The sequence below is a fragment of the Canis aureus genome, chromosome 26, assembly GCF_053574225.1.
Source record: "Canis aureus isolate CA01 chromosome 26, VMU_Caureus_v.1.0, whole genome shotgun sequence".
In the NCBI taxonomy this organism is placed as follows: Eukaryota; Metazoa; Chordata; class Mammalia; order Carnivora; family Canidae; genus Canis; species Canis aureus.
The window spans coordinates 24,644,936-24,668,546 of NC_135636.1; the positions used below are offsets into that span (position 1 = coordinate 24,644,936).

General features: G+C 48.6%; 2 long non-coding RNA genes across 7 annotated transcripts in view; one reads left to right on the forward strand and one right to left on the reverse strand.

Annotated features, from left to right (window-relative positions):
• The window catches only part of LOC144298071 (uncharacterized), a 93,374-nt gene that overhangs the window by 63,247 nt on the left and 6,516 nt on the right, over positions 1–23,611 (forward strand). For all 6 annotated transcript variants that reach the window (XR_013365047.1, XR_013365050.1, XR_013365045.1 and 3 more), the window contains 2 exons: positions 15,870–15,958; positions 16,499–16,610. This is a non-coding gene — a long non-coding RNA (uncharacterized LOC144298071). The remainder of the gene's footprint in view (positions 1–15,869; positions 15,959–16,498; positions 16,611–23,611) is intronic.
• The window catches only part of LOC144298072 (uncharacterized), a 76,938-nt gene that overhangs the window by 52,475 nt on the left and 852 nt on the right, over positions 1–23,611 (reverse strand). The gene's annotated exons all lie outside the window — the stretch shown is intronic.

Here is a 23,611-nt window from a genome sequence, read left to right on the forward strand (position 1 = left end):
ATAAGGCACATGCCTGGCACAAGGAGGGCACTCAGTCATTGTGATGCACAGTACTTCACAGTTTATGTATCACTTCACATCCATCACCTTGTTATATGCTCAGAAGGCCACCTTCAACCCTCTCTAAGGAGGCAGGATAATCATTTCTACTGGCTGAAGAAGAAACTGAGGCTTGAAATTTAGAGAATCTGAATCCCTGGGGAGTTGAGCTTTTCTGGAAGGGCACCAGCCACCTTATGAGTGGCACGGACTGACAGATCGAGAGATACTGAAAGAGTCGCCAAGGCAGAAATATTGCAAGAGCCAGAGACTAGTGCCAGCTCACACCTCCAGGCCTTTGCACGTGCTGTGTCCTCTGTAGGAAATGCCATGTCCTTTTTTAGGGGGTGGGGTGGAGAAACGGGGGTAGGTTAATGCTGCCTTGCCTTTTAAGATTCAACTCAGCCCAGGAAAGGAAGATTCACTCTTCACTGGGAGCCTGCCTCAGGATTCTCTCCCTCTCCCTCTGCCCCTCCCTGCTCACATGCTTTCTCTCTCTCTTTCTAAAATAAATAATAAATTTAAAAAATCTTAAAAAAAAAAAAAAGATAACTTGGTCCGAAGGGACCACGGGGGAGGTGACATTGGAGCAGGAGGGACCCAAAGAAAGTGGGGGACTGAATCATGGGAAATCTGAGGGAAAGGGGTGGCCAGGTTAAGATTCTAGATGAACAGATGAATCATTGGCCAAGAAAAAGTTCTGAGGCCATTGCTCTTACTGATGGGGAAGTCCCAGCAGCCTGGCTCCCCAGGCCGGACAGAATGAATGCCGTGTTGGGGTCGCGCACTCTTCCTCTTCCTGCCTGTGTCTCCTTGGCGGATTTTCTTCCCCCTGGCCCTGGTAACCCCAGTAGAAGGTGGCAAGAAGAGCCCGATCTGAATATTGGGATTGTCCTCACCTGTCCCTATATACTCACAATGGGATCAGAACCAGCCTCTTCCTCCTTCCCCTCACCACCCCAGCCCAGCACAGCCCATAGAAGCATGAGGCTTGGTGAGGTGGTAAGGTAGCCACCAGAGGCCAAGGAGCCCCCCACCCCATGTCTCTGGCAGATGTATCCTCTGAGAAGCTGAGTTCATCTGACCTGGGTCCTGCGGGGCCCCCGGAGCAGGGGAGTGCCCTGGCCTTGCAGATCAGAGACAGACTGAGTATGGCCAGATGTCAGGGGGCCATGAGCACCGGTCAGCACTCCCGGGCCTCTCAGTGTCACCTTCTCCAGTGGAATTCGGAGGCTTAGAATCTCAGAGTCCTCGGTATTAGAGCAATAACTTAAAAAGTTATTTTAGAATGTTGCATTAGAATTGTGTTCAAATAATATAGAAATGTCATACCGTCTTAGCAGCTTAGATTAGAATGTTTGTGTTACAACATCTTATAATATTGTAGCAGGACGTTATGTAATGTTGTGTTAGAGTAGTGTGTTGCTTTGGAGTGTTAGATTAGAATGTAGGCTAGAAGCGCCCTAAAACGTCGAATTAGAATATGAAGCTGTGTCAGAATGTTACATTTGAATGTTCTGTTCAAAGAGTGTATTGGAGAGCTACAGCAATATATCGCGTTGGGGGAGGCCCGGGTGGCTCAGTGGTTGAGCGTCTGCCTTCGGCTCAGGTCATGATCCTGGGGTCCTGGGATCGAGTCCTGCATCGGGCTCCCCACAGGGAGCCTGCTTCTCCCTTGCCTGTGTCTCTGTCTCTCTCTCTCTGTGTCTCTCATTAATAAATAAAATCGTAAAAAAAAAATCGTGTCGTAATGTTTCATTAGCACGTTTTCTGAGGATAGCATGTTGAATCTTAAAATCAAAAGCCAGCTTGTTGGAATTGTTGGGTGCTTTGAGAAGGTGCAGCATGACTCCTGGCCTATAAGCCTAAGGAGGCTGGGTTAGGGTTTAGCTCACACTGACCCTTCCTCGATTCTTCGTCTCCGAGGCCTCAGTTTCCTCATTTGTAAGACTAAGGCTGTTGGACAGCGTGCTCTCTAAAGCCTCCCTTGTGATGAATGTTTATGGGGCTCTGAGTGCAGGAATCTCACCCTTTCCCTCCTCCCGGGCAGGAAGTAAGAATTCTGGTTAACAATGAGATTGATCTTATCAGGAATGAATGACTTTCTGGGAGTAAACAGCTTCCTCACTGACAGGAAAAGTAAGAGAATCAAGTGACCAGGGTGAGAGAAGCTCCGTCAGCCAGAATGCAGGGCCTCCAGCCAACTGCTCACTGCCTTCCTAAAGGCACAGGGGTGCCATCCCTCCCCTGACCAGGGATGAACCAGGGACCCCATTCCTTGCCACCAGAAACATTCCCTACTCCCCCACACCCCCAGCCCTCTCCAGACCCCATGGTTGGCCACAGTCCTGGGTCCCCCACCAGTGACTGGAGGGAAGCACTGCTGAGTTCTGAGCCCCCAGTGCCCCCCACCCCCCCACCTCCGCCACCCAGCCTTGGTCACACCCCCACCATCTTGCATGGAGTTTTGTCTCGTCTGCATGTGAGTCAGGCCCTTTTAGAAGAAGGCTTTGGACAAGTGGTTTGAGCAAAAATATCCTAGGGTTGGCTTCCTCAACCCCTCAAACCTCACAGCTCCTTACTCCTGAGAAGAGAAATCCTGTGATGCCAGGGTGGCCTGGGAAAAAAACCACATAGTCACACAGACTCCATTCCATACATTTCCAGGGTGTTCACACACCCCCTCCCATAGACCCCAGTGGCCCATGATTGAAGCCACCGAAGGGGTTAAGAACATAGTCAACAGACCAGCTAATGGCCATTAGAACTCTTGTGCAAGCACCTTCCTCTTCTGAACCTGTGTTCTCTACTGTGAAACGGAGTGAGTGAGGGCTTTGAGCTTATTGGTCAGGGTAGGGATGAACTTGAGATCATATCTGCAAAGCATTTAGCTTGGTTGCTATCAAGAGGCAAGTGCACTGAGTTTGTTGAGGTGGAAGTTGTCCACCGTGGCACACCCCACACCGTCATGCACACCCCACACCGTCATGCTCCAGGCTGGTGTCCGGGGCCCCTGCCTCTCTGCATGCTCCAGTCTGCAGAGTAACATCTATACCCAAGGCCATCCTGAGATGAAAGGAGAGCTCCATAGGAGAAACGGAGCCAGGAGCTCTCGTGCCTAGAAGACTTTCCTAGGAGGTGAGGATGATGGGTTTTGCTGAAACAAGTCTCTTGGTACCTACAAGGGCATCTGATAAGGCACACCTGGAGTCAAGGGGCTGGGCAAGGTTCCAGCCCCACATTGCTTCATTGGCTGATCTCTTCCCATCTCATGGCTTTGCTTATCTTATCTGTAAAGTGAGGTTTAAAAAGGCACTTCTTTCTTGTGCCATCGCAGGGGTCAAATAAGGTGATGTAACTCTTAGACTCAGAAAAGGCCCTCAGTGGCCATGTGTGGTACAGGGTTGGAGAACACAGACTGTGGTGCAGAAATAGAGAAACAAGGGAAAATTTAAAGGGAAAGTGTGGAGGGAGTGGATAATTTAGGGGAGCTGCCATGTTATGAGCCATCCCTGGGGTAGTTTCCTGGGCAACTTACAGAAATAGCTTGTGGTGAGAAGTCAGCAGACTTGGGTCTGCATGCCAGCTCTGCCATTAGCTTGCTGTAGGACCTTTGGCTGGTCTCCTGCCCTCTCTGGGCCTCAGGGTTTTCATAGGCAACACCAGCCAGTCAGACTGGGTGGCCTCCACTGGGGCACTCTCCCTTGGGCTCTTTGTCTCCTTGTTGAGCAGCCACAAGTGCTTGGCTGGGGAGATTCAAAGTTGCCTCCAGTTTCTAAACACCTTCCTTTTCACCCTCATGATTGCCCCAAGGATGGCAAAGAGAGGTTCTTAAACTCCTGGAAGGGCCAATTGGGAGAGCTAAGGAGAGTCCGAGGCCAGTACCCCTGCCAGACAAATACCCCAGGTTCTTGTCTGCTTTTCCAGTGATCACCTGCCAGGAGTGGTGGGAACAGAACAGATGTGTGCTAGGCACAGTGCCCCACACTGGAGCAAAGCAGTGAGCAACACAGATCCAGTGCTTGCTCTCATGGAACTAATATTCCATGAGAGCGTAATAGATGATGCAGTAGACCCCTGCTGTTTGCTACATATACATTTATTATTTTTAGATTTTCTAGTAGAATCAACATTTTTATCAATATATAATGCCCTTCTTTTTCTCTTATAACAGTGTTTGGTTTAAAGTCTGTTTTGTCTGATATTAGCACAGCCGCCCTAGCTCTCTTTTGGTTACTATTTGCATGGTGTATTTTCCCCATCCATTCACTTTCAACCTATTTGTGTTTTGGGATCCAAAGTGAGTCTTTTGTAGCCAGCCTATGGTTGGATATATATTTTTTAATCTGCTCTGTCAACCTATGTTCTTTGATTGGAGAATTGAATCCATTTTTTAAAAATATTTTATTTATTTATTCATGAGAGATACAGAGAGAGGTAGAGACACAGGCAGAGGTTGAAGCAGGCTCCATGCAGGGAGCCTGATGTGGGACTCAATCCCTGGTCTCCAGGATCACTCCCTGGGCCGAAGGCGGCGCTAAACTGCTGAGCCACCCAGGCTGCCCGAGTTCAATCCATTTTTATTTAAAGTAATTACCAAGAAGGAAGAATTTACTTTTGTCATTTTGCTCTTCTCTATGTCATAGAGCCTTTCATCCCTCATTCCCTCCACTATTTCCTTCTTTTGTGTTCATTTGATTTTGTTGTAGTGACATGTTTTGATTCCCTTCTCATTTCCTTTTGTGTATATGCTATAGGAATTGGTGACATCTATAGAAATATCTACAAAATATAGATCTTCTAATGGTTACCATGGGGATTATATAGAACCTCCTAAAGTTATAACAATCTACTTTGAATTGATACCAACTTAATTTCAATTGCATGCAAAAATTCTACTCCAATCCAGCTTCAGGCAGCCCCTTATATTATTGATGTCACAAATTACATCTTTATACATTGTATACCTACTCACATAGATTTATAATTATTCTTTATTCATTTGTCTTTTAAATCTTGTAGAAAATTTAAAAATGGAGTCACAGACCAAAATTATAAAATTTGCTCAAGTATTTACCTTTACTAGAGGTCTTTACTTTATACAGCTTTGAGGTATAGTGTCTTTTATTTCAGCCCAAAGGAATCCCTACCCTACCCTTGTAGGGTAGGTTTAGTGGTAATGAACTCCCTTAATTTTTGTTTATCTTGAAATGTCTTAACTTCTCTCTCATTTCTAAAGGACAACTTTGCTGAATATAGGCAGGTTGTTTGTTTTTGGATGTAGAATTATTGGTTGAAAGATTTTTTTCTCTTTTAATGCTATAAATGTATTCCCCTTCCCCCTACCCTCCACTTTCTAGCCTTTGTAATTGCTGCTGACAAATAGGCTGATAATCATATTGAGGATCCCTTGAATGTGATGAGTCACTTCTCTCATGCTGCTTTCAAGATTTTGTCTTTGGCTTTGACTTTTTACAGTTTGACTATAAATGTATCTCAGTGTGGATCAGAGAATATACCCCACTGGGGGATTGGTTTAACTTCTTGGACATGTATGTATGTATATTGTATCAAATTTGGGAAATTTTAACCATTATTTCTTCAAATAATCTCTCTGCCCCTTTCTTCTTCTTCTGGGACTCTCATAATACGTATATTGCTCCTTTAATGCTGTCCACAGTCCTTTAGGCTTTGTTCACTTTTCTTCATTCTTTTTTTTCTTTCTGATCTTCAGACTCGGTAATTTCAACGGCCTTATCTTCTGGTTCACAGATTCTTCCTTCAGCTTGCTCAAATGTATCACTCATCATCGTAGGCAGCACAATGGCAAACTCAGTCTAGGAGTTACAAGCTCTCATCCTTCCCATGGATGCATCAAAAACAAAACAAAAATAAAAACCAGAAACTGCACTGAACTAATTAATATAGGAGCTTGGAAAAACAGTCAAAGGTTTACAGCAACTAAGTGAACATCTAGTCAAATTGCCTGAGGCATTTGTCTATGGTACATACCATAGACTGTCTATGGGCTCAGGCATCTGTGGTCCTATAGTCTCCCTGCAGTTTTCATGAGCAATGCCTGGTGCTTCTTCCTGCCTGAGATTCAAGTTAGATGAAACAGGGACCAGTCCCTCATCAAGTTAGAATGTTGTGAATAAGGTCTGCTTTGCAACCTCTGAGTTGAGAGAGGGAACTAGGAATTGGGCTGCTGACTTCTCCAGATCAAGAACACTGTTTTTCCAGGGAGAACAAAGGACAAGGGATAGTAAAACTACCACAAAACCTTTTCTACTATTTTGAAGGTGGCCTTTTCTTTTCTTTTTTAAAGATTTTATTTATTTATTTGACAGAGAGAGAGAGAGAGAGAGAGAACAATCAGGGGAGCAACAAAGGAGAGGAGAGAAGCAGGCTCTCCATTGAACAGGGGGCCTGATGTGAAGCTCAATCCCAGGACCCTGGTATTGTGACCTGAGCCGAAAACAGACATTCAACTGCCTGAGCCACTCAGGTGCCCCAAAGGTATCCTTTTCCTGATTGGATATTCATTAGGTTGCTGCAAACCTTTGACTATTTTCCAGAGCTTTTATATTATTAGTTCAGCCCAGTTTCTGGATTCTTGTTTTTGTTTTTGATGCTTCCAGGAGAGGGAGGAGAGCTTCGAGCTTCCCAGTCTGCCATTTTGCTGCCTCTGATGGACAATACACTAGAAATGCTCAGTGTCTGAATGCACAATACAAAGAAATGAACTGCATTGCTCATGTGAAAGAGTGCAGGGTAGAAGCTGCTATGGATAATTGGAATCAGGAAAGGCCTTGGAAAAGGGATGATTTTTGAACTGAGGAAGGGAAAGGAAAAATCCAAGAAAGAACCTGAGAAAAGAGTAAGAACAAAGGTACCAAGGTAGAAAAGAAACTAGAAACTAGTTGGCCCTGAGCCCTATTAGAAGGCTCCTATGCCTGAGGCCCAGGGAGGCCTGGGTGGCCCAAAGCAAGTAGGGCCTGCAAGGAGCAGTTTGGGCTTTATTCTAACTGTAAAGAAAACCCACAGAGGCCTTTACGAACTAGAGAGACCTTGTGATTTCTGTTTAAAATGACAAGGCTGCTGTGTAGATAAAGGCCGAGAGTGGAAGCAGAGAGACCAGTGAGGAGGAAGCCCTAGTAAGAAATGAAGCTGGTGGGGGGGGGGGGGCGCACCGGGGGGGGGGGGGGGGGCTCAACGGTTGAGCCTTTGGCTCAGATCCTGGGATCAAGTCCCACATCAGGCTCCCTGTGAGGAGCCTGCTTCTCCCTCTGCCTGTGTCTCTGTCTCTCACGAAAAAATAAATAAAATCTTAAAAGGAAAAAAAAGAAAAGAAATGAAGCTAGGGAGTCTGCAAAGGAGGAGCCAGCCCTTTTAGAAGTCACCACAGCAGCATTCCTGAGGGCTTTCAGAGGTGGAGCAGGGAAGAGCTCTGGCCAAGCCAGACCTGGTGCTGGGGCAGGAGGTGGAAGGTGCTGGGGCAGGAGGTGGAAGGGGGCTGTTTCTGCGCGGGCACACATGCACGCACACACACACATGCACACAACACCATGGGATCCTTTTGCAGTTTCTTGCTCCTTCTCTCCCAGCTGTGGCTTTTCTGAGGAATAGATGACAAGCTATGCCCTCTGAGGTTTACAGAGCTGGCAGCTGAAAGGTCTCTGTTTCTTAAATGGGAACTTGACCATTGAGAAGATGGGGAAGGTAGAGCCTGAAGAAGGGGATATGGCCCCAGCCTCACAGTAAGTGGGTCTTCTTCAGGGGAGCTGAGTTAGGCAGCACTGAGTCAGTTCCTGCCGCTACTGAGGTGTCAGGATTCTCAGTGCGTCTGAGATTAAACACAAAGATTCCAGAGTTGGGGGGATTCCCGGGTGGCTCAGAGCTGTAGCGCCTGCCTTCAGCCCAGGGCATGATCCTGGAATCCTGGGATCGAGTCCAATGTTGGGCTCCTTACATGGAGCCTGCTTCTCCCTCTGCCTGTGTCTCTGCTTCTCTCTCTCTCTTTCTCTCTCTCGAATAAATAAATTAATAAATCTTAAAAAAAAAAAAAAAAAGATTCCAGAGTTGGGCTGGCCTCACCAGAGTCCCGACCTTCTGACTCACAGTGGGATGTTAGACGGGTTGTAGCCCCTGTTTGGGCCTCCATTTCCTCGTGTGTGCCACTGAGACGATAATACCCCCGCAATATTGGGTCATCATGAACTACGTGAGGTCGTGTGCACAAAGCACTAAGTAGGTGTCTGGCTTACCGTACAAGCTCAGCAATTGATCTTTGCCATGACATTGCTCATTACTGTGACAACCATAGTTATTAGCGGGGGACCCTGCCAACAACTTTCGGAACCCACCCAGAACCACAGAATCCAGCTTGGTTTGGTGTGAGAAAATGTCTTAGCCACGGAGTTCATTCACCTGCTCTCAGGCCTCACGGCCGATCTCATGTTCAAAGTGACATGTCACAGGTCAAAGAGAAAGAAAAAGAACCCACATTAAGAAGGACAATGAGCAATTACCTCCGTGCCTCACAGATGGGTGTCACTTGAGAGGGACCTTGAGAGGAGGTAGGAGCTACATATGCCAAGACAGCAGGATGGCATTCCAGGGGAAGGGAGGAGGTTCAGCCAAGGCCTGGAGGTGGGAAAACCTTTATTTCTTATTCCTTTTGGGTAGACAGAAAAGAGTGGCTCATGTTGGGCCACAGTGAAGAGTTCGTGGTGGGAAGGTGAGCATAAGGAAATCAAGTTGTTGGATTGTGGCTGGATCGTGGAGGCCAGAGTGGGGGAGTTTGGTCTGCATCCTGGAGGTGGTGGGGAGGACTATTTCCGAGGAAGGGAGGACCATCATTAGAGCTGGTCTTCCAGAAGATTGCTCTCCACCTCTACATGGTCTTGTGGCCGTTCCTTCAACCTAGAGCCAGGACAGTGGTCTAGGCCAGGGATGCTGAGGCCCAAGGTTAGCCAATGAGAGAGTGTGGATGGAGGAAGATTCCAGACATATGAGGTGGTCAACAGGCTTGACAACCGCCTAAAGGTGGCAGGGGTGAGGGAGGACCCATCGAGGACTCCCAGACTGCCAGCTCAGCACCTGGACAGCTGAGAAGAAGGCCAAGGACAGCAGAGATGTAAGAAGGAAGATTGTGACCACTCTGGGCACATCCAGCTCAAGGAGCCTGTGAGGCCTCTGCCTGGGCAGTTGGCTCTGTAGGTCTGGACCCAGGGGAGGGGTGTCTCAGGATTAGGGCCAAGTATGTGACAATGGTCATACCTTGAGTTTGGATGGTTTGTTGTGGAACAGGTGCAAATGAGAGAAGGGTCAGGCAGGTTGCTGTCTACTGCTGTCCCTTGGCCCCCATGTGGCCTGTCTGACCCTGGAACCAGCCTGTCCCTCTCTGTTGCCACCCCACTTCTCATCTTACACTTCCTTTCTGGCCCTTGCTTAGCTGCGTCATTTTAGGGAACTTGGAAACCAGGCCTCGTGTCTTTAACTTACAAAATTATACACTCCAATGAGCCGGAAAGGGGCTTTTGGAATAATTCTATTGAAAATATGTGGGTTTTCGCCTTGAAATGATCTTCCTGAAATTATCCCCTTTCTCTCTTTATAAATATTAAAAAGAAGGAATCAGAGCTTAGTGCTTTAAATCCCTATTCAGGGACTTTCTTGTCTGCCTCCCAGGAAAGCAGCCAGTCATTTCCAAGGAAGAAGAGAGAAGGCTGGCTCAGTTCCCTTTTGCATGACCCTGCCCCACCAAGTCCACCTTTTGGAGTATCCCTGACCAATCCTTTCTTGTCCCCCTACCACTACACTGGGATTTGCTGCAATATTTCGTGTCAGTGTGTTGTGGTATGAGAGAGGGAGAGCCGATCAGGAAGAGAGGGAGGAGGGAAGGAGTGCTGCAGAGATGGAGGCAGGCAGAGATGGAGAGAGTGAGAGAGAAACAGCTCTGGGGAGAACAGGAGAGGCGTGTTACACCCGCAGAGAGGGCTGATGAGAGAGAGGCATAGAGCTCGGGTGGAAGATTAGGGAAGACCCAGATCCAGAATGTGGAGGCAGAAGGCCACACTCAGATGCAGGGTAGACACAGAAGCAGAGACACCGGGAGGGTCAGAGGAGGCCATGAGGCCAGAGGCCCGCAGAATGGAGTCCACACTGCCTGACGGGTCGGGTAGAAAAGACCCATGGGGAAGAGACACAGCGAGTCAGTGACACACAGGTGTTGTGGGGCGGGGGTCACAGGGAGACCACCTGGGCCTGTGCCACCCTCAGGCTGAAGTCCAGCTCATGTGTAGGTTGGCATCAAATGGAGGGAAGCTCCTCATCCCCAGCTTGGGCCCTCCGCATCTGCCTCAATCCCAGGACTCTAGTCAAGCATTGCCGTGACCTTTGACCCACAGGGAGGGATGGGGCAGAGGGCATACGTCAACAGGAGCTGGGCTTAGGAGGCAGGTGGACCTGAGTTCAAGCAGCAGCTCTGTCAATCACTGCCGTTTCACCTGAAGCCTGGTTTTCAGTCTTGGGAACCTTGGTTTTCTCATCTGCAGAATGGGGATGGTGATACTTAATTACAGGATTGTGGGGCCACCCATGAGGCACCCCCTGTGAAGTCCTCGGGATGGGGCCAGGATGGCCACCTGGCAGGAATCCGTGACATCATCCATCTTGGAGTCTAAAGTTCAACCACAATCTTCTGTAATCTCAAAACTGACTGGTGCTGGAGACCTAGGGGTAAAACCCCTACCCCTTGGGCACCCCAAAAGGGGAAATCTGTGGAGGGAAGGGAACAGGAAGTTTTCATGGCTGGGAGAGATTCTGAGAAGACTTTCCCAGGCAGCCCTGATGGGTACACAAGGTAAGGGGGGGGCTCAGATTCACCTGACTGGTCTCCGCCTCCCTGAAGGGGGACTTGGTAAGAAGGGAAGTACACTGGCCCCTGGCTCCCGTGTGACCCGGAGCCCTTCCAGGGCTTCAGCCTGTCCGTCTGACCCAGGGTGTCAGCCTACAGGCTCTGGCAGGGCCATTGAGACCTCACGCTCACAGTCCTGGAAGTCCAGCATTGTGAGCAGCCTGCCCTGGGGTGGGGTGGGGGTGGGAAGGGTGTTCCCTGCTCCCCTTCCCCCACAGACTGCAGCAGGATCCGGGGCCTTCTGAAGGCTCAGTCACAAAGCGCGGTGGTCGGTCACCGGTTACCACATAAGCCAAGCCCTTGATCTGCTGTGTTTGAGGAAATTCTTTGTTCCTTTCAAGCCTCTATTCTCTCAGCTGGGCCTGGTGCGCAGACCGAAGCAGTGAGTTTGCTCTTTCTTCCTTTTCTTTTTGGATTTTTAAAAATAACTGGCTTGTGTGTTCAGGCAGTGTTCCAGAACTGGGTTCCCAAGCTGGGGTTCAAGGCCAGGCACTCCAATAGCCCCTCACACCTGGGAAGGCCTGGGTAGAGGGAAAGCCGAAAAGCCTGGGTGAGGGGGCAGTGCATGAAACTTCTGGCCCCCCCAGAGACTCAGGCTCAGGTGCCAGCCCCGGAGAACCCACTGCAGCAGCACCCCCAAGCTGGCCGGCCCTGGTGCCCCCTCCCACTCTCAATTTGTTAAGTGTAAGATAAGAGGCCAGAGGAGAGAGGCTGCCTCTCCATCGCTGGGTCCGTGCCAGACATCTCTGATCGATCGCCCTCCCCCACGGAGCTTGGATGAGCCCTGAGAATCCTTTCAACACATGGCTCAGGGTATCACTACCAATTGGATCTGGCTTGCAAGCAGACCCACCTTCTGTCCTGGAACATGATTTTCTCCGAGGGGCCAAAATGAAGTGGGCACTCCATAAATATTTGTTGGATGAACGAACTTTTATTTATTTATTTTTAAATCTTTGTGGCATGCCAGGCACTATTTTCGAAGTACTTTCTAGGCTATGAACAAAGCACAGTTCTTGACCTCAATCCAACGTGTGGGGGAGACAGGCAATAAGCAAATAAGCAGAGAATTGCATCAGATGTCAGGCGGTGAGCAGTGCTGGGAAAGAAAAATGAAGCCGAGTAAAACAATAGAGTGACAGAGAGTGGGTGTACACGGGCACGCATTGCAGGTAAGGTCATCAGAGAAGGTCTTCTGAAGCGTGACTCGGGATCAGAGAACTCAACTCAGTGAGAGGATCTCTGAGAGTCCATCCCTCTGAGGCTTTGAGACTAAACTGATTTGACACTACGATACTAATCTCTGTTGTATAAGATTCTAGAATTCCATGAATCTAAGAACCTCTAATGAAAACGACAGTTTTTTTTACTCTTCTCACATTCCATGAAAATGATTCTAGAATTTTGTGACTCTGAAATGTTAGGATTCACTGAAGCATCTTTTTGCTTGAATAGACCAGGATTCATTGCCTACCCTCTCCCCGCTACCCCCAGGAAATGGAGCTGAAAATAGAAACCGTCAAAACAACAAGCCATTCCAGCTCTAAGTGCCATAGTAAACAAATGGTCCAATGTTGCTCCGATGGTTTAATTGCAGCAGTTCCAGACAAGCCCATTCATGAGGGATCATCAGTTGATGGAGAGGAGGAGTGAGTCCCTGGGTGAAGGGGTGGCTTATGGCTAGCCCCCTGGGGGGACATGTGTACCACCACCCCAAGTGAGGCTCATGCTCTGGGACCCCATTGGATTTCAGCAGCCAAAACCTCTGGATGGCTGGCTCAGGCCCCCTTTGCCTTTGGGGGTCAAGATGGTGGATATTTGGACTGGCAGGAGGGGTAAAGAAAGGCCTCTCTGAGGAAGTGGCATTAGAGGTGCACCTGAGGACTAAGAGGATGCCAGGTTCACAAACAGCCAAGGGAGGACAGTCTCAGGTAAAGAGAACAGCTGATTCAAAGGGCCTGCGGTGAGGAAGCCTAGCTGGTTCCCAAAGTAGTCAGAGTGCAGGACAATAAGATGAGATCAGAAGGTCAGGAAGGGGCTGGATCCTACAGGGGTTTATAGGCGAGGGTTAGGAAGGTAGAAGCTACTGGAAGGTTTTAAATAGTGAGTGATGTAATATAAGTTCATATTTAAAAGATTCTGAGTGCTTTAAGTACAATGGACTATTGGGGGCACAAGTGGAACCTGGAAGGCCAATAAGGGACGGTGGTGTTTGTCCCTATAAGAAATGGTTGCAGCTTGGATCTACCTAGTAGCAGTGGCATTAAAGTGGCATCCATCTGTTCACCAATCCCTTCTTTCTTTCCTCCCTTCCTCCACCCCTTCATCCATCCACATTTTTTTAAAAAAATTATTTATTTATTTGAGAGAGCAAGAAAGAACACAAGTGGTGAAGTGGGACGGGCAGAGGGAGAGGGAGAAGCAGACTTACTGCTGAGCCAGGAGCCTGACGTGGGGGCTTGATCCAAGGATCCCAGGATCCTGACCTGAGCTGAAGGCAGACGCTCAACCTACTGAGCCACTGGGATCCCCAGCCATCCACTTATTAACCAAATACTTAAGTGTCTACGGGGAGTCGGGCACAATGCTGGGATTATAAAGATGAATTAAACTTGGTTTATACCACAAGGACCTCACAGAATGGCAGGGGCTGTGACATCGCAATGTAACGGTACGAAATGCTCCAATACAAAGTACTGCACGAGCTCATGGGAGGTGAGTCACTGAGTCTGGGACATTGGAAAAGGCCTCTGGAGGAGATGTTGATGTTTGAGTAGTTGGAAGGTCACGGAGGAGCTGGACAGGCAGGAGGGTCAGCCTGAGTGAAGGCGAGGAGGTAGCAGGGGTGAGCATGGGATCCTGCAAATGTGTGGATGTCCAGGTCGGTGGGATCGACAAATGGGCATGCGGAGGGGTGCCCCAGGAAAGGAGTTTGGGCCAACTTGGGGAGGAGTGGAATACACGCTTGTGCTTTGGGCCTGCCCCTTCCAGCTCGGCTCTGCCTGCCCCTACCGGAGCGGAGTAATTTAATTAAGTACCAGCCCTCAAATAAGATGCAGCTGTTTAGCAGATGTTGCCTTCCACCCCAGATGGAGGCGCATCTTGGCGACGGGCGCAGCATTTCCAGGGCGCCTCGTTTGTGAGGCTGTGCAGAGGAAAGAGATTCAAGACGCAGGCATTATTGTTTAAGGGCCATCATTCATCACACACCCCCTCCCTCCAGTGCCACTACCACATGGCCACCATCCCTGTCGGCTGGGACTGGAGACAGAGGCGCGCTGAGGAGTGGGGCTTGCTGGTTCTCACTCAGAGAACAAGAGAAGAGTGAATTAAAAGATCACCAATCTACAGAACCCCCCAGAACATTTAGGATAGTGGAAAGTGACTTATCCCCCACTTGCCATGAAAGAGGTGCAAATAATGACCACTGTGTATTGAGCTCCAGCTTAGAGCCAGGAGCTGTGCCAGTTGCTCCACATGCCTTGTTTCTGCTTCTCTAATCCTCCCAACAGTCATGCTCTGTCCTACCTACCTACCTCAGGACCTTTGCTTGCTTTCTCCCCTGGCTGGGGAAGCTCTTCTTCCAGATGCCCACGGGGCCAATTCCCCCAAGACCCTCAGGCCTCAGCTTAAATGTTGCCTCCCCAGAGTCCTTCCCTGACCACCCTACATCAAAAGGCACCCTTCTCCATCATTCTACACCCCCTTGCCTTGCTTGCTTTTCCTCCATCACCTGAAATGTATATATTGGTCCCACATCTTTTTTTCCTCCAGAGCTTAAGCTTCCAAGGGCAAGGATTTTTGTCTGTTTTATCCATTGCCAGCTCCCCAACATGCAGAAGAATGCCTGACTCAAGATGGAATCCTATAAATATTTGTTCAATGGGTGGATGAATGATCAACGGATCTTACTGAACATATGAAAAGATTGTAAGAGAGATAAAATTACTCTCCCAAGAGTCACACACCCAGCAAGGGGTGAGCTGGGATTTGAATTTGGGTCTGTCTGATTTTAAAGCTCTGCACCTTTCATAAGAACTTTTCTCTTCCTTTTCCGTAGCACTTGTCACCACTTATGGATAATTTCTGTTCCCGTGTTTGGTGTCTGTCTCCCCCACTGGGATAGTGGCTCCAAGGAGAGCAGAGGTCATCTGTTTTGTTCATAGCTGACTCCCCAGCACCCAAACAGTGCCGCGTACCCAGGAAGCACCTCATAAATATACACTGAATGAAGGAAGGAAGGGCTGGAAGGTGGGACGCTGTGCTCCCTACCCGCTGCTGTGCCTCCAATTGGGTGGGAGGATGGAGAGTTCCAACATGTCTTCCACTTTCCTGCCTCCTTCCTCATACATACTTCTTTAATCTTGAAAGCAACTCTGCCAAGTTTGTTTCATCCATGTCATTTTACAGACACTGTGCCTCAATCAGAGAAATGGTTTGCCTTGCCCAAGGTCATTTGGCTAACTAGTAGAGAGCTGAGATTTGAACTCAGGCCTCCCAAGCTCATTGGTCATGTAAAAGGGACCCCCGTTCACCCTTCACCACTTGCTGGCTCAGTTCCCCCAAAGGCAACAGCTGCCGGGCCAGAAGCTTCACTCACAACCTACCAGGGCATGCATTTCCCCCTCAAGGTCAGCAGTGTCAGGGCCAATGTGAAACTCACCCTTAATTCACGACTCCCCAGTTTCACCCCTTTAAGTGCAAACTTTGATGTTATTTAAACCCAAATCCCCCGTTGACTTCAATGGAAGCTTTGAATCCATAAGGAAGGTCAGACAGCGTTTTTGGAGGTAACGTGGGCACCCAATGGAAATCACATTAGCATACTCATTATCATCAGGGCCCTTTGAATGTGTTTTTTAGCTGTTCCCTTAAAGTGACTGGGTGACAACGGATCCTTTCTGTTCAGGAATTACAGGGCCAAAGAGGAGTTGTGGTCGGCTCCTGTGTGCCTCTGTGTGCTTTCCAAATGGTGACAGTGAACCCGTGTTGCATAAGGTAATGGAAAGAACGTCATCCACCAGGCACCCTGGTGGTAAATGAAGTACATTGTTTGGGTTTGAAAGAAAGAACTCTAAGTGAGTTGTGGTGGGACCCTAGGGATGGGCTCAGGTGACAAAAGGTGTTGCTAAAATGCCTTCCAAGAAAGCTGGGCCCTGTTAACAGGAGGCCCCTGGCTGCAGGGGGAAAAAAATCAGGGATTAGTCTTGGTTGACAAGACAGTTGCTCAACTCAGAATTGGCTGGGGAGCATTTACTACACCCCGTGCCCAGCACCTTCACACCAGACCATTTGGTTCCAAATCTTGGGAAGTGGGGAAGCAAGAGGGCACCAAAGGTTTCTAAGTGTCCTCAGATGACTCCAGCATGCCAACATGCTGCTGGTAAGTGGAGCCGAACTGATCTCTTGTCAAACCAGAGGGGAGGGGAAGAGAGAAGTTGTGGGTGGTGATGGTGGAGAGGGAAGGGCGATAGGAAGTCCTCTGGGAATGTGTTGGACAGAAGGAACTTCAGAGAAAACATTTTTTTTTTTTAAAAGGAAACTTTCAAACTTACAGAAGAGTGGAGAGACTCGCACAAAGATGCCATTACCCGTTACCAGCCTCATCAGTCAGCAATGTGGAGTCCCCTCCTGAATGAGGGGGTTTGAGGTAGGTGCCATAGGGAGGCGATGTGTCCCCGGCTTCCCTGGGAACCCCCTGTAAAGCCCACACGGCTGGCTCACCAGTGATTCCGTGACCGCAGATCCTTGGCTGGAATACACAGCACCAGCGCCGAGCTCTCAGGGTAAAATGTGATTTGACAGGAAGGAGAGCCAACAGCTGCGGCACGGGACTTTTGTATTAAAGGCAGAAAATAAAGTTATATTTAAAAAGAGATCACCACTTATTTGTACTAATTCCTCCATGACTGGTCTCCTTGGTTCTCCTGTTTGGGCCAGGGCCCTGGGGCTTACCCCTGGCAGGATCAAGGAGGTGAGCAAGTAGCCTGGGAATACCCAGAAGGTGGCAGCGGGGCCAGGACGTCTCCAGGAAGTCCTCATTTGTGTGCTTCTTTGTTCATCCAGCAGAGATTCACAGACCACCAGCTACCTGCCAGGTGTTGGTTCTAAATTGTGGGTTCACAGTAAACCTGGTGGATAATAGTGCTTCCCCACACGCAGCTCACCCAGCCTAGTGCAAGATATAGGCAATAGCAAGTCAGATTGTGATTTAGAGCACTCATGCTACCGAAAAAAATAAATCGGGGAAGTAGACGGGGCGGGTGGGCGTGGGGGTGACAATCGTTAGTAAGGTGCCCAGGGAAGGCTTCTCTGCCAAGGTGACCCAACCAAGGTGAGGGGACCCATGAGGGAGGAACACTCTGGGCAGAGGGAACAGCAAGCGCAAAGGCCCAGGGGTGAGAATGTTCCTTCCAAGAACATGAAGCACCCTCCCTGTGTGGCTGGAGCGGAGGGAGAGCGAGGCACATGGCTGGCAGGTGAGGTCAGGGAGGCAAGTGCATATGAGAAACTGGTCAGGCCAGAGTGTAAGACCTTGAAGACCTTTGTAAAGACCTCTGTTTTTCCTCAGTGAGAAGAGAAGCCATCAGTGGGTTTTGAGCAAGGGGACTGGCAGATTTGCTTTTGTTTTAACAGAACCCCTCTGGCTGCTAAGCACAGAAGCTGGAGAAGGCTACTGAGGTCATCCCAAGGGGCAGAGGATGGCGACCTAGACCTCAGTGGGCGTGGTGGTTGTACTCAGAGGTGGTCAGTTGCTGGAAATGTTTGAAAGGAAGAGCCAGTGGGATTTGTTGGCTCAAGGAATGTTGGAGTATAAGACCAGGAGAGGGGTCAGGGATGACGCCAAGATGTTTAATCTCAGCAACTAGAAGTGGAAGTTTGGCATTTCCTGAAATGGAAATCCTGCAGAAGGGATGGGTTTGGGAGGCATGGTGGGAAGTTCTGTTTGGAACAGGTTAAAATTGAGATGCGTGGGCAACACCAAATGCAGATATCGAGCCATCCACTGGACATAGGAACCTGGGGTGCAGGGGAGAGGCCTGGCCTGGCGTCCCCCTCCCCACCAGATGGTGTGTGAGCATCTGATCATAGATATGGAAGTGGACCAAGGACTGACTTAGGCTTCTGGTGTACCAGGCACTGGGCCAGGCTGTGTCTCCTGGCCTCCTCTGGATGGAGTTACTGTCCATCTCCATTTGCCACTTCCCATTTTTAGCATTTACCCTAAGGTTAAAGATGAGCTGATATAGATTCATTTGGGATGAAAAGGCAGAAACTCTCAGGTTAACTGATCTTGCCCGGTCTTCCAGCTTCTGTTCATTTGACCCAACCCTCCTGGATCCCAACCCAAACTGGCAGCTCTGGTTGGTGCTGATTAGTTAACTGAGCTCAGCCACGCTGGGTGGAGCTGTGGCCATAGGCTATGTCATTGGCTGCTGCTGGCCAGCCCATCTCTCAGCAACCTTTGGGTCAGGTGACTTCACCTGCTCCAATCAACTGTTGTATTTTTTAACTGATATATTGGCCAGTATACTGATATAATTGGCCAAATATACTGCCAAGTATATTTGGTGTGTACCTAATATAAGGGCAACAATAATAACGCCAATAGTACTAACATGAGCATGGCCTATCGATTAAGGTGGACTCTGGATCAGATAGCTTGGGTTCAGGTTCAAAGCCTGCCTTCAACACTTAAGGTGGGTCACCTTGGGCAGCTTTCCACCTAACCGCACCTACATCTCTACATTTTTAAATGGGGAATTAATCACGTTAACTACATCTTAGCGTTGCAGTGAGGAGTACCAAGCTAGTCAATGAAACACCTCTAGGACATATTTAATTAGTGCTTTTTCAAAAATGTAATTAAAAATGTGATCACTGTTGTCATTACGGCTGGTTGGACAGGTCATCTGCACTTAAGTGTTCTAAGGGCACGTTCTCACTCTATTCTTCCAAAATGCCAATGCAATAGATGCTCTGGTTAATCCCACTGTATAGATGTGAAAATGGAGGTACAGAGGAGTTATGACTTGTCCAGGGGTCCCGCAGCTAGTGGAGGGGGGTAGAGCTGCGATTCCAACACAGGTTTGGCTGGCTTCAGAACCACTGCTCTGGATCACCACATCCCTTGACAGGGCCTCTATGTGTAATTGCCCACTGTGGGCCACTTCCTCTATGAGGTTGTGGGTAGGAGTCCTCCAGCAGAAGCAGCACTCCGCCTGCCCCTGCCCTCATCCCTCCCCAAGCTCTCCCTGCTCCCCACAGGGAGACAATGCAATCTGCCCAAGTGGGTTCTGCATGCCTCACCAGTTCTGTTCTGCAAAGACCAGTCCTATCCCTTGTCCTGTGTGGTCCTCAGCACCTGTTTAAGTCAGCAGAGGAGGGATTATTCCTCCCATTTGACAGATGCAAAGACTGAGACTCCCAGAAAGGATGGAATCAGGATTTGAACCTGGGTTTGTCTGTCTCTTTCCCTTCCTGTACTCTCCCTGAGCCCTCTACCTCCCCCTCACGGCAAAGCTGAAGCCAAGAGGGTGTGGAAGCCACTGGATGTTCTGGAACAGGGTGAGGTAAAGGCAAGAAGATCCTGGGGTTAGAATAGAGAACCTCAGAGCTGGAAGGCACCTCGTTGTATTTTGGGCCCAGAGAGGCTGGAAGTCACTGACCATAGCTTAGCAAGGTAGCCAATTCTACAGTCTCCTGCTCGTGGTCTGGGGTTCATTCCGGGTATAAAGGAAATGGGAATGACATGAATTCCTGGTGCCAGCTTGATATCATGGACTGTGCCTGCCTGACCTCCGACCAAGGATTGCAGGGACATGGGGGCATCTGCAGGTCCGTGCTCATGTAGGCCTCTTCTAACACTTCCACTCCAACCATGGGCCATGTCCATGTTCCAGAGTGGTTACCAGTAAATGGTCCCTGGGTTTCACATGTGTGGGTGCTTCAGTACGTCCTTGGAATCTGACAGACAAGGATTTGAATCTCCACCTTGTACCTATTCACTGTGTAGCCTGGGACAAGCCACCTAACCTCTCTGAGCTCTTGTTTCCTCATGTATGATCCTTTCTCATCTAGTTACTATGAGGACAGAGTAAGATATGTTCATCTGGTGCTTGGTAAAGTGCCTGGTGTATGACCAATGCTTTTATTGTTATTTTAGGCATTAAGATCCTCCCCACAGTCCCCACACAAAAAACCTTCAGAACTTGCTGTTGGCATGGGGATGATTAAAAGATTTACCTTTTAGGAACATAAAACAATAATTAAAAAGGAAAGGTTATTTTGGTGGTAGTGTGGAGGATGTGTCAGGAGAGGCAAGATTGGAATTGAAACATGCCCTTTAAGAATGTATTTGGTTAGGGGCACCTGGGTGGCTCAGTCCGTTAAGTGGCCAACTTGGTTTCAGTTCAGGTCATGAACTCGGGGTGCTGGGATCGAGGCCCACATCAGGCTCCACTCTCGGTGGGGGGTCTGCTTATGGAATCTCTCTCTCCCTCTGCCTCTGCCCCTTCTCCTCTTCCCCTGCTCATTCGCGCGCGCTCTCTCAAATATATAAATAAATCTTAAAGGAAAGAAAGAAACAATATGTATGGCTGTTGCCAGCAAAAAGTCCAACAGTACAGCAGATTTCCGGTTTTTCCTCAGTATTCACGCTCTTCTTCCCTAGTTAATCGAATCACTAATTTCAACAGGCACATGGCAGCCTGGAATGAAGATTACTCTTCCTTGCTTCCTTCCCATATCCTAGTATGGCCATGTGAGTTCTTACCAAAGAGAAATGTTTAGAGTGGCTTCTGGAAAATGTCTTAAAAGGGAGAGTATGTACCTTACTTTTCTCTTTCTCTTTTTGCTGGTTAGAATTTGAGATGTGATGACTGGGTCTCAAGCAGCCATCTTGGACCATGTGATTAAAATGGCTCCTGATTCTTTGGTCCTTCTTCTGCCAAGAGGAAGAGTTTATTTGGCAGAGTCTACTTCTTCTCCTCTTGAATCTGGGCCGGCCTGTGACTTCTTAGACAGAGTATAATGGTGGAAATGATGCTCTGCCAAATCTGAGCCTTACCCTTAAAAAAAAAAAAAAATTGGCAGCTTTCACCATGGCCTCTTGGATTCATGAGCTGCCATGGAAAAGGTCAAACCATTCTTCTGGAGAGACAACCTGGAGAGGCCCTGAGACTTCATGAAAGAAATAGGGACCCAGTTGAGCTCAGCATTGCAGTCTTCCCAATAAAACCTTCTTGATCCTCCAGATGAACCCAGCCATGAGCTGAACATGACCAAGTGACTAGTCAATATCCATGGATCAGAAGGATCACCCAGCTGAGCCCTGCCCACAAATTTCTGACCTACAAAATTATAGAAAATAATAAAATGATCATTGTTTGGGGGTTGTTTGTCATGTAGCAATAAATAACCGGAACAGACCATGAAGTCAAAAGTATTTGTTGAGGATAGAACAACAGTTACACCATTTGGAGGTCTGGCCACCTCCAGATTTCTTGTCATACAAGAAAAGTAAACACTATTTGTTCAAGCTTTGATGATACCTTGGGTTATTTCTCACGGCTTTGGTTTCCCCACAATTGTTCAATGGAGCATTAATGCCTGCCCTGTTACTTCCCAAAGTACCTTAGAGGATAGACTAAGAATCAAGAAGAGACCATTTTTGTGTAATATAGACAGTGCATATATCCGACAAGACCAAGTGACATGATCAAGCTGCTATAATACATTTCATGTGTTCATAATGGGTGTGAACTTGTCAGGAACCAACTACAATGGATTTTAGAATTAGATACGTTAGGGCTAAGAGCCTCAGCTCTGCTACCTTCTAATGTGACAAATTGGACCAGTCACTAAATCTCTCAAGCTTAGTTTCCTCATCAATAAAAAACAGACGGTGCTATTTCCCTTGTAGAGTCTGTGTGAGGATTAAATTAAATGAGATTAATCCATCTGGCTGATAAATACTGAATATCTCCTATGTGCTGGGCCAGAGCTGCTCCTGGTATTGGTGGGAACTGGGGCCCACTCACCCCCCAAAACTGAAATATTTAAACATTATACATCAAGCTAATAATATTGTTTTTAAAATGTTCTTTTTCCTTGATGAATTTAACTTCCAAACAACCTGGAAGGCCAGATTCAGTTTGGAAATCTCAGACTTCTCAGGTACCTGCCCTGAAATGCAGAATGGTGGCAGTGGGGAGAGCAAGCCCCCAGTCCCCAGGCCACCCCCTTCCCTTCTATCTCCAGCTCCACTGCCGGCCAGCTGCACTGCAGACCCCACATGCATATGCGTTAACCTCCCATGCCTTTACAAGCTCCTTCTACCCTCATGCCCCTTCCCCCCACAGTCTTGTGTTCTGCCTCCAGAGAACATGCCAGGAAGGGGGTTGCATAGGTCCTGGAAGCAAGCTTGGGACCTTTGGATTTCAGGGATGCTGGGATCCCACAGTATGCCTAGAAAGGATAAAGGTTTGGGTGGCTGTGTCCCCTTGGCCCTAAGATGGGGCAGGGGGTCATAAACAGCTGGAGGAGGGCTGGAGAGAGGCCCTTTAATGCCTGAAGACAAGGGCAGGGTCCCCGTTGCCTGGGTCTAAGGGCCAGATTGGGCTATGCTGGTGGGGTACATTGGCGACTGAAACGTACCAACAAGGTACTTGACCCCTCCCTTCAGTCTGGGCCTCACCCTGTCTATAAAATGAGGGCTTAGCTGATCTGACATCTCCAAGTTTGTGCTGGAAGAGACCAAGGGCTGGTGAATGTCACCATGAATCTCGTAGAGGCCAGGAGATCAGAAGGCAAGAGAGTGTGTTTAAGAGCTAAGTGACCAACTTCCTCTTCGAGGATTCCTGGCAGAGCAGGGAGGGCCTCTGCTGCCTCGTCCAACCCATTCATCCTCACAGCACCTTCAGCGCCAGACCAACAGGACTTCCCATCACAACAACAATGAAATCCCAACTCCTTGCAAAACCTGCTCCACCTGGTCCCTGGCCACCTGCAATTTCCTCTCCCACCCTCTTGCTGTTGCTCACTCACCTCCAGCACCCTTGACCTTGCTTGTATTTACGAAGTAGCAGTGCCATTGCTCCCACCTCAAGGCTGTCACCCTGCTTGTTCCCTCACCCCGGTGCACACAGCTCTTTGCATGGCTCGGTCCTCTCATGGTTCAAGCCTCAGCTTATATGCCCCCCCTCAACCCTGCGCCAGAGACCCTTGTTGACATCCTTTCAGAATAGCTCTGCTCCAGCCTCAGAAGCTCTCCTGACATCGCACAGCCGGAGTGACAGACTGGAGTATCAAGAGACCACACTTGGTGCCCAGCTGTCGCATGCAGTCCAAATCTGGTCTCCACCATTTGCTGGACACTCGAGGAAATTGCTCAACTGCTTTCCCATGAACAGATTCTTCAACTTCTCATTTCCCTCCAATAGGTGATTCAACCTCCATTTTCCCATCTGTGAAAGGGGTGATAATTACTCTATCTCAAGTTTGCTGTGCCCTTGGCAGGGCTGATGCACATCCTACAGCATTCAGAACAGAGCCTGGCACAAGCTGTACACTCGTGCTTCCATTATATTTACACTTGCTCTGATTTCAAATTATCTTGTCTGTTTTTTCCTTTACTTGTTTATTGTCTTA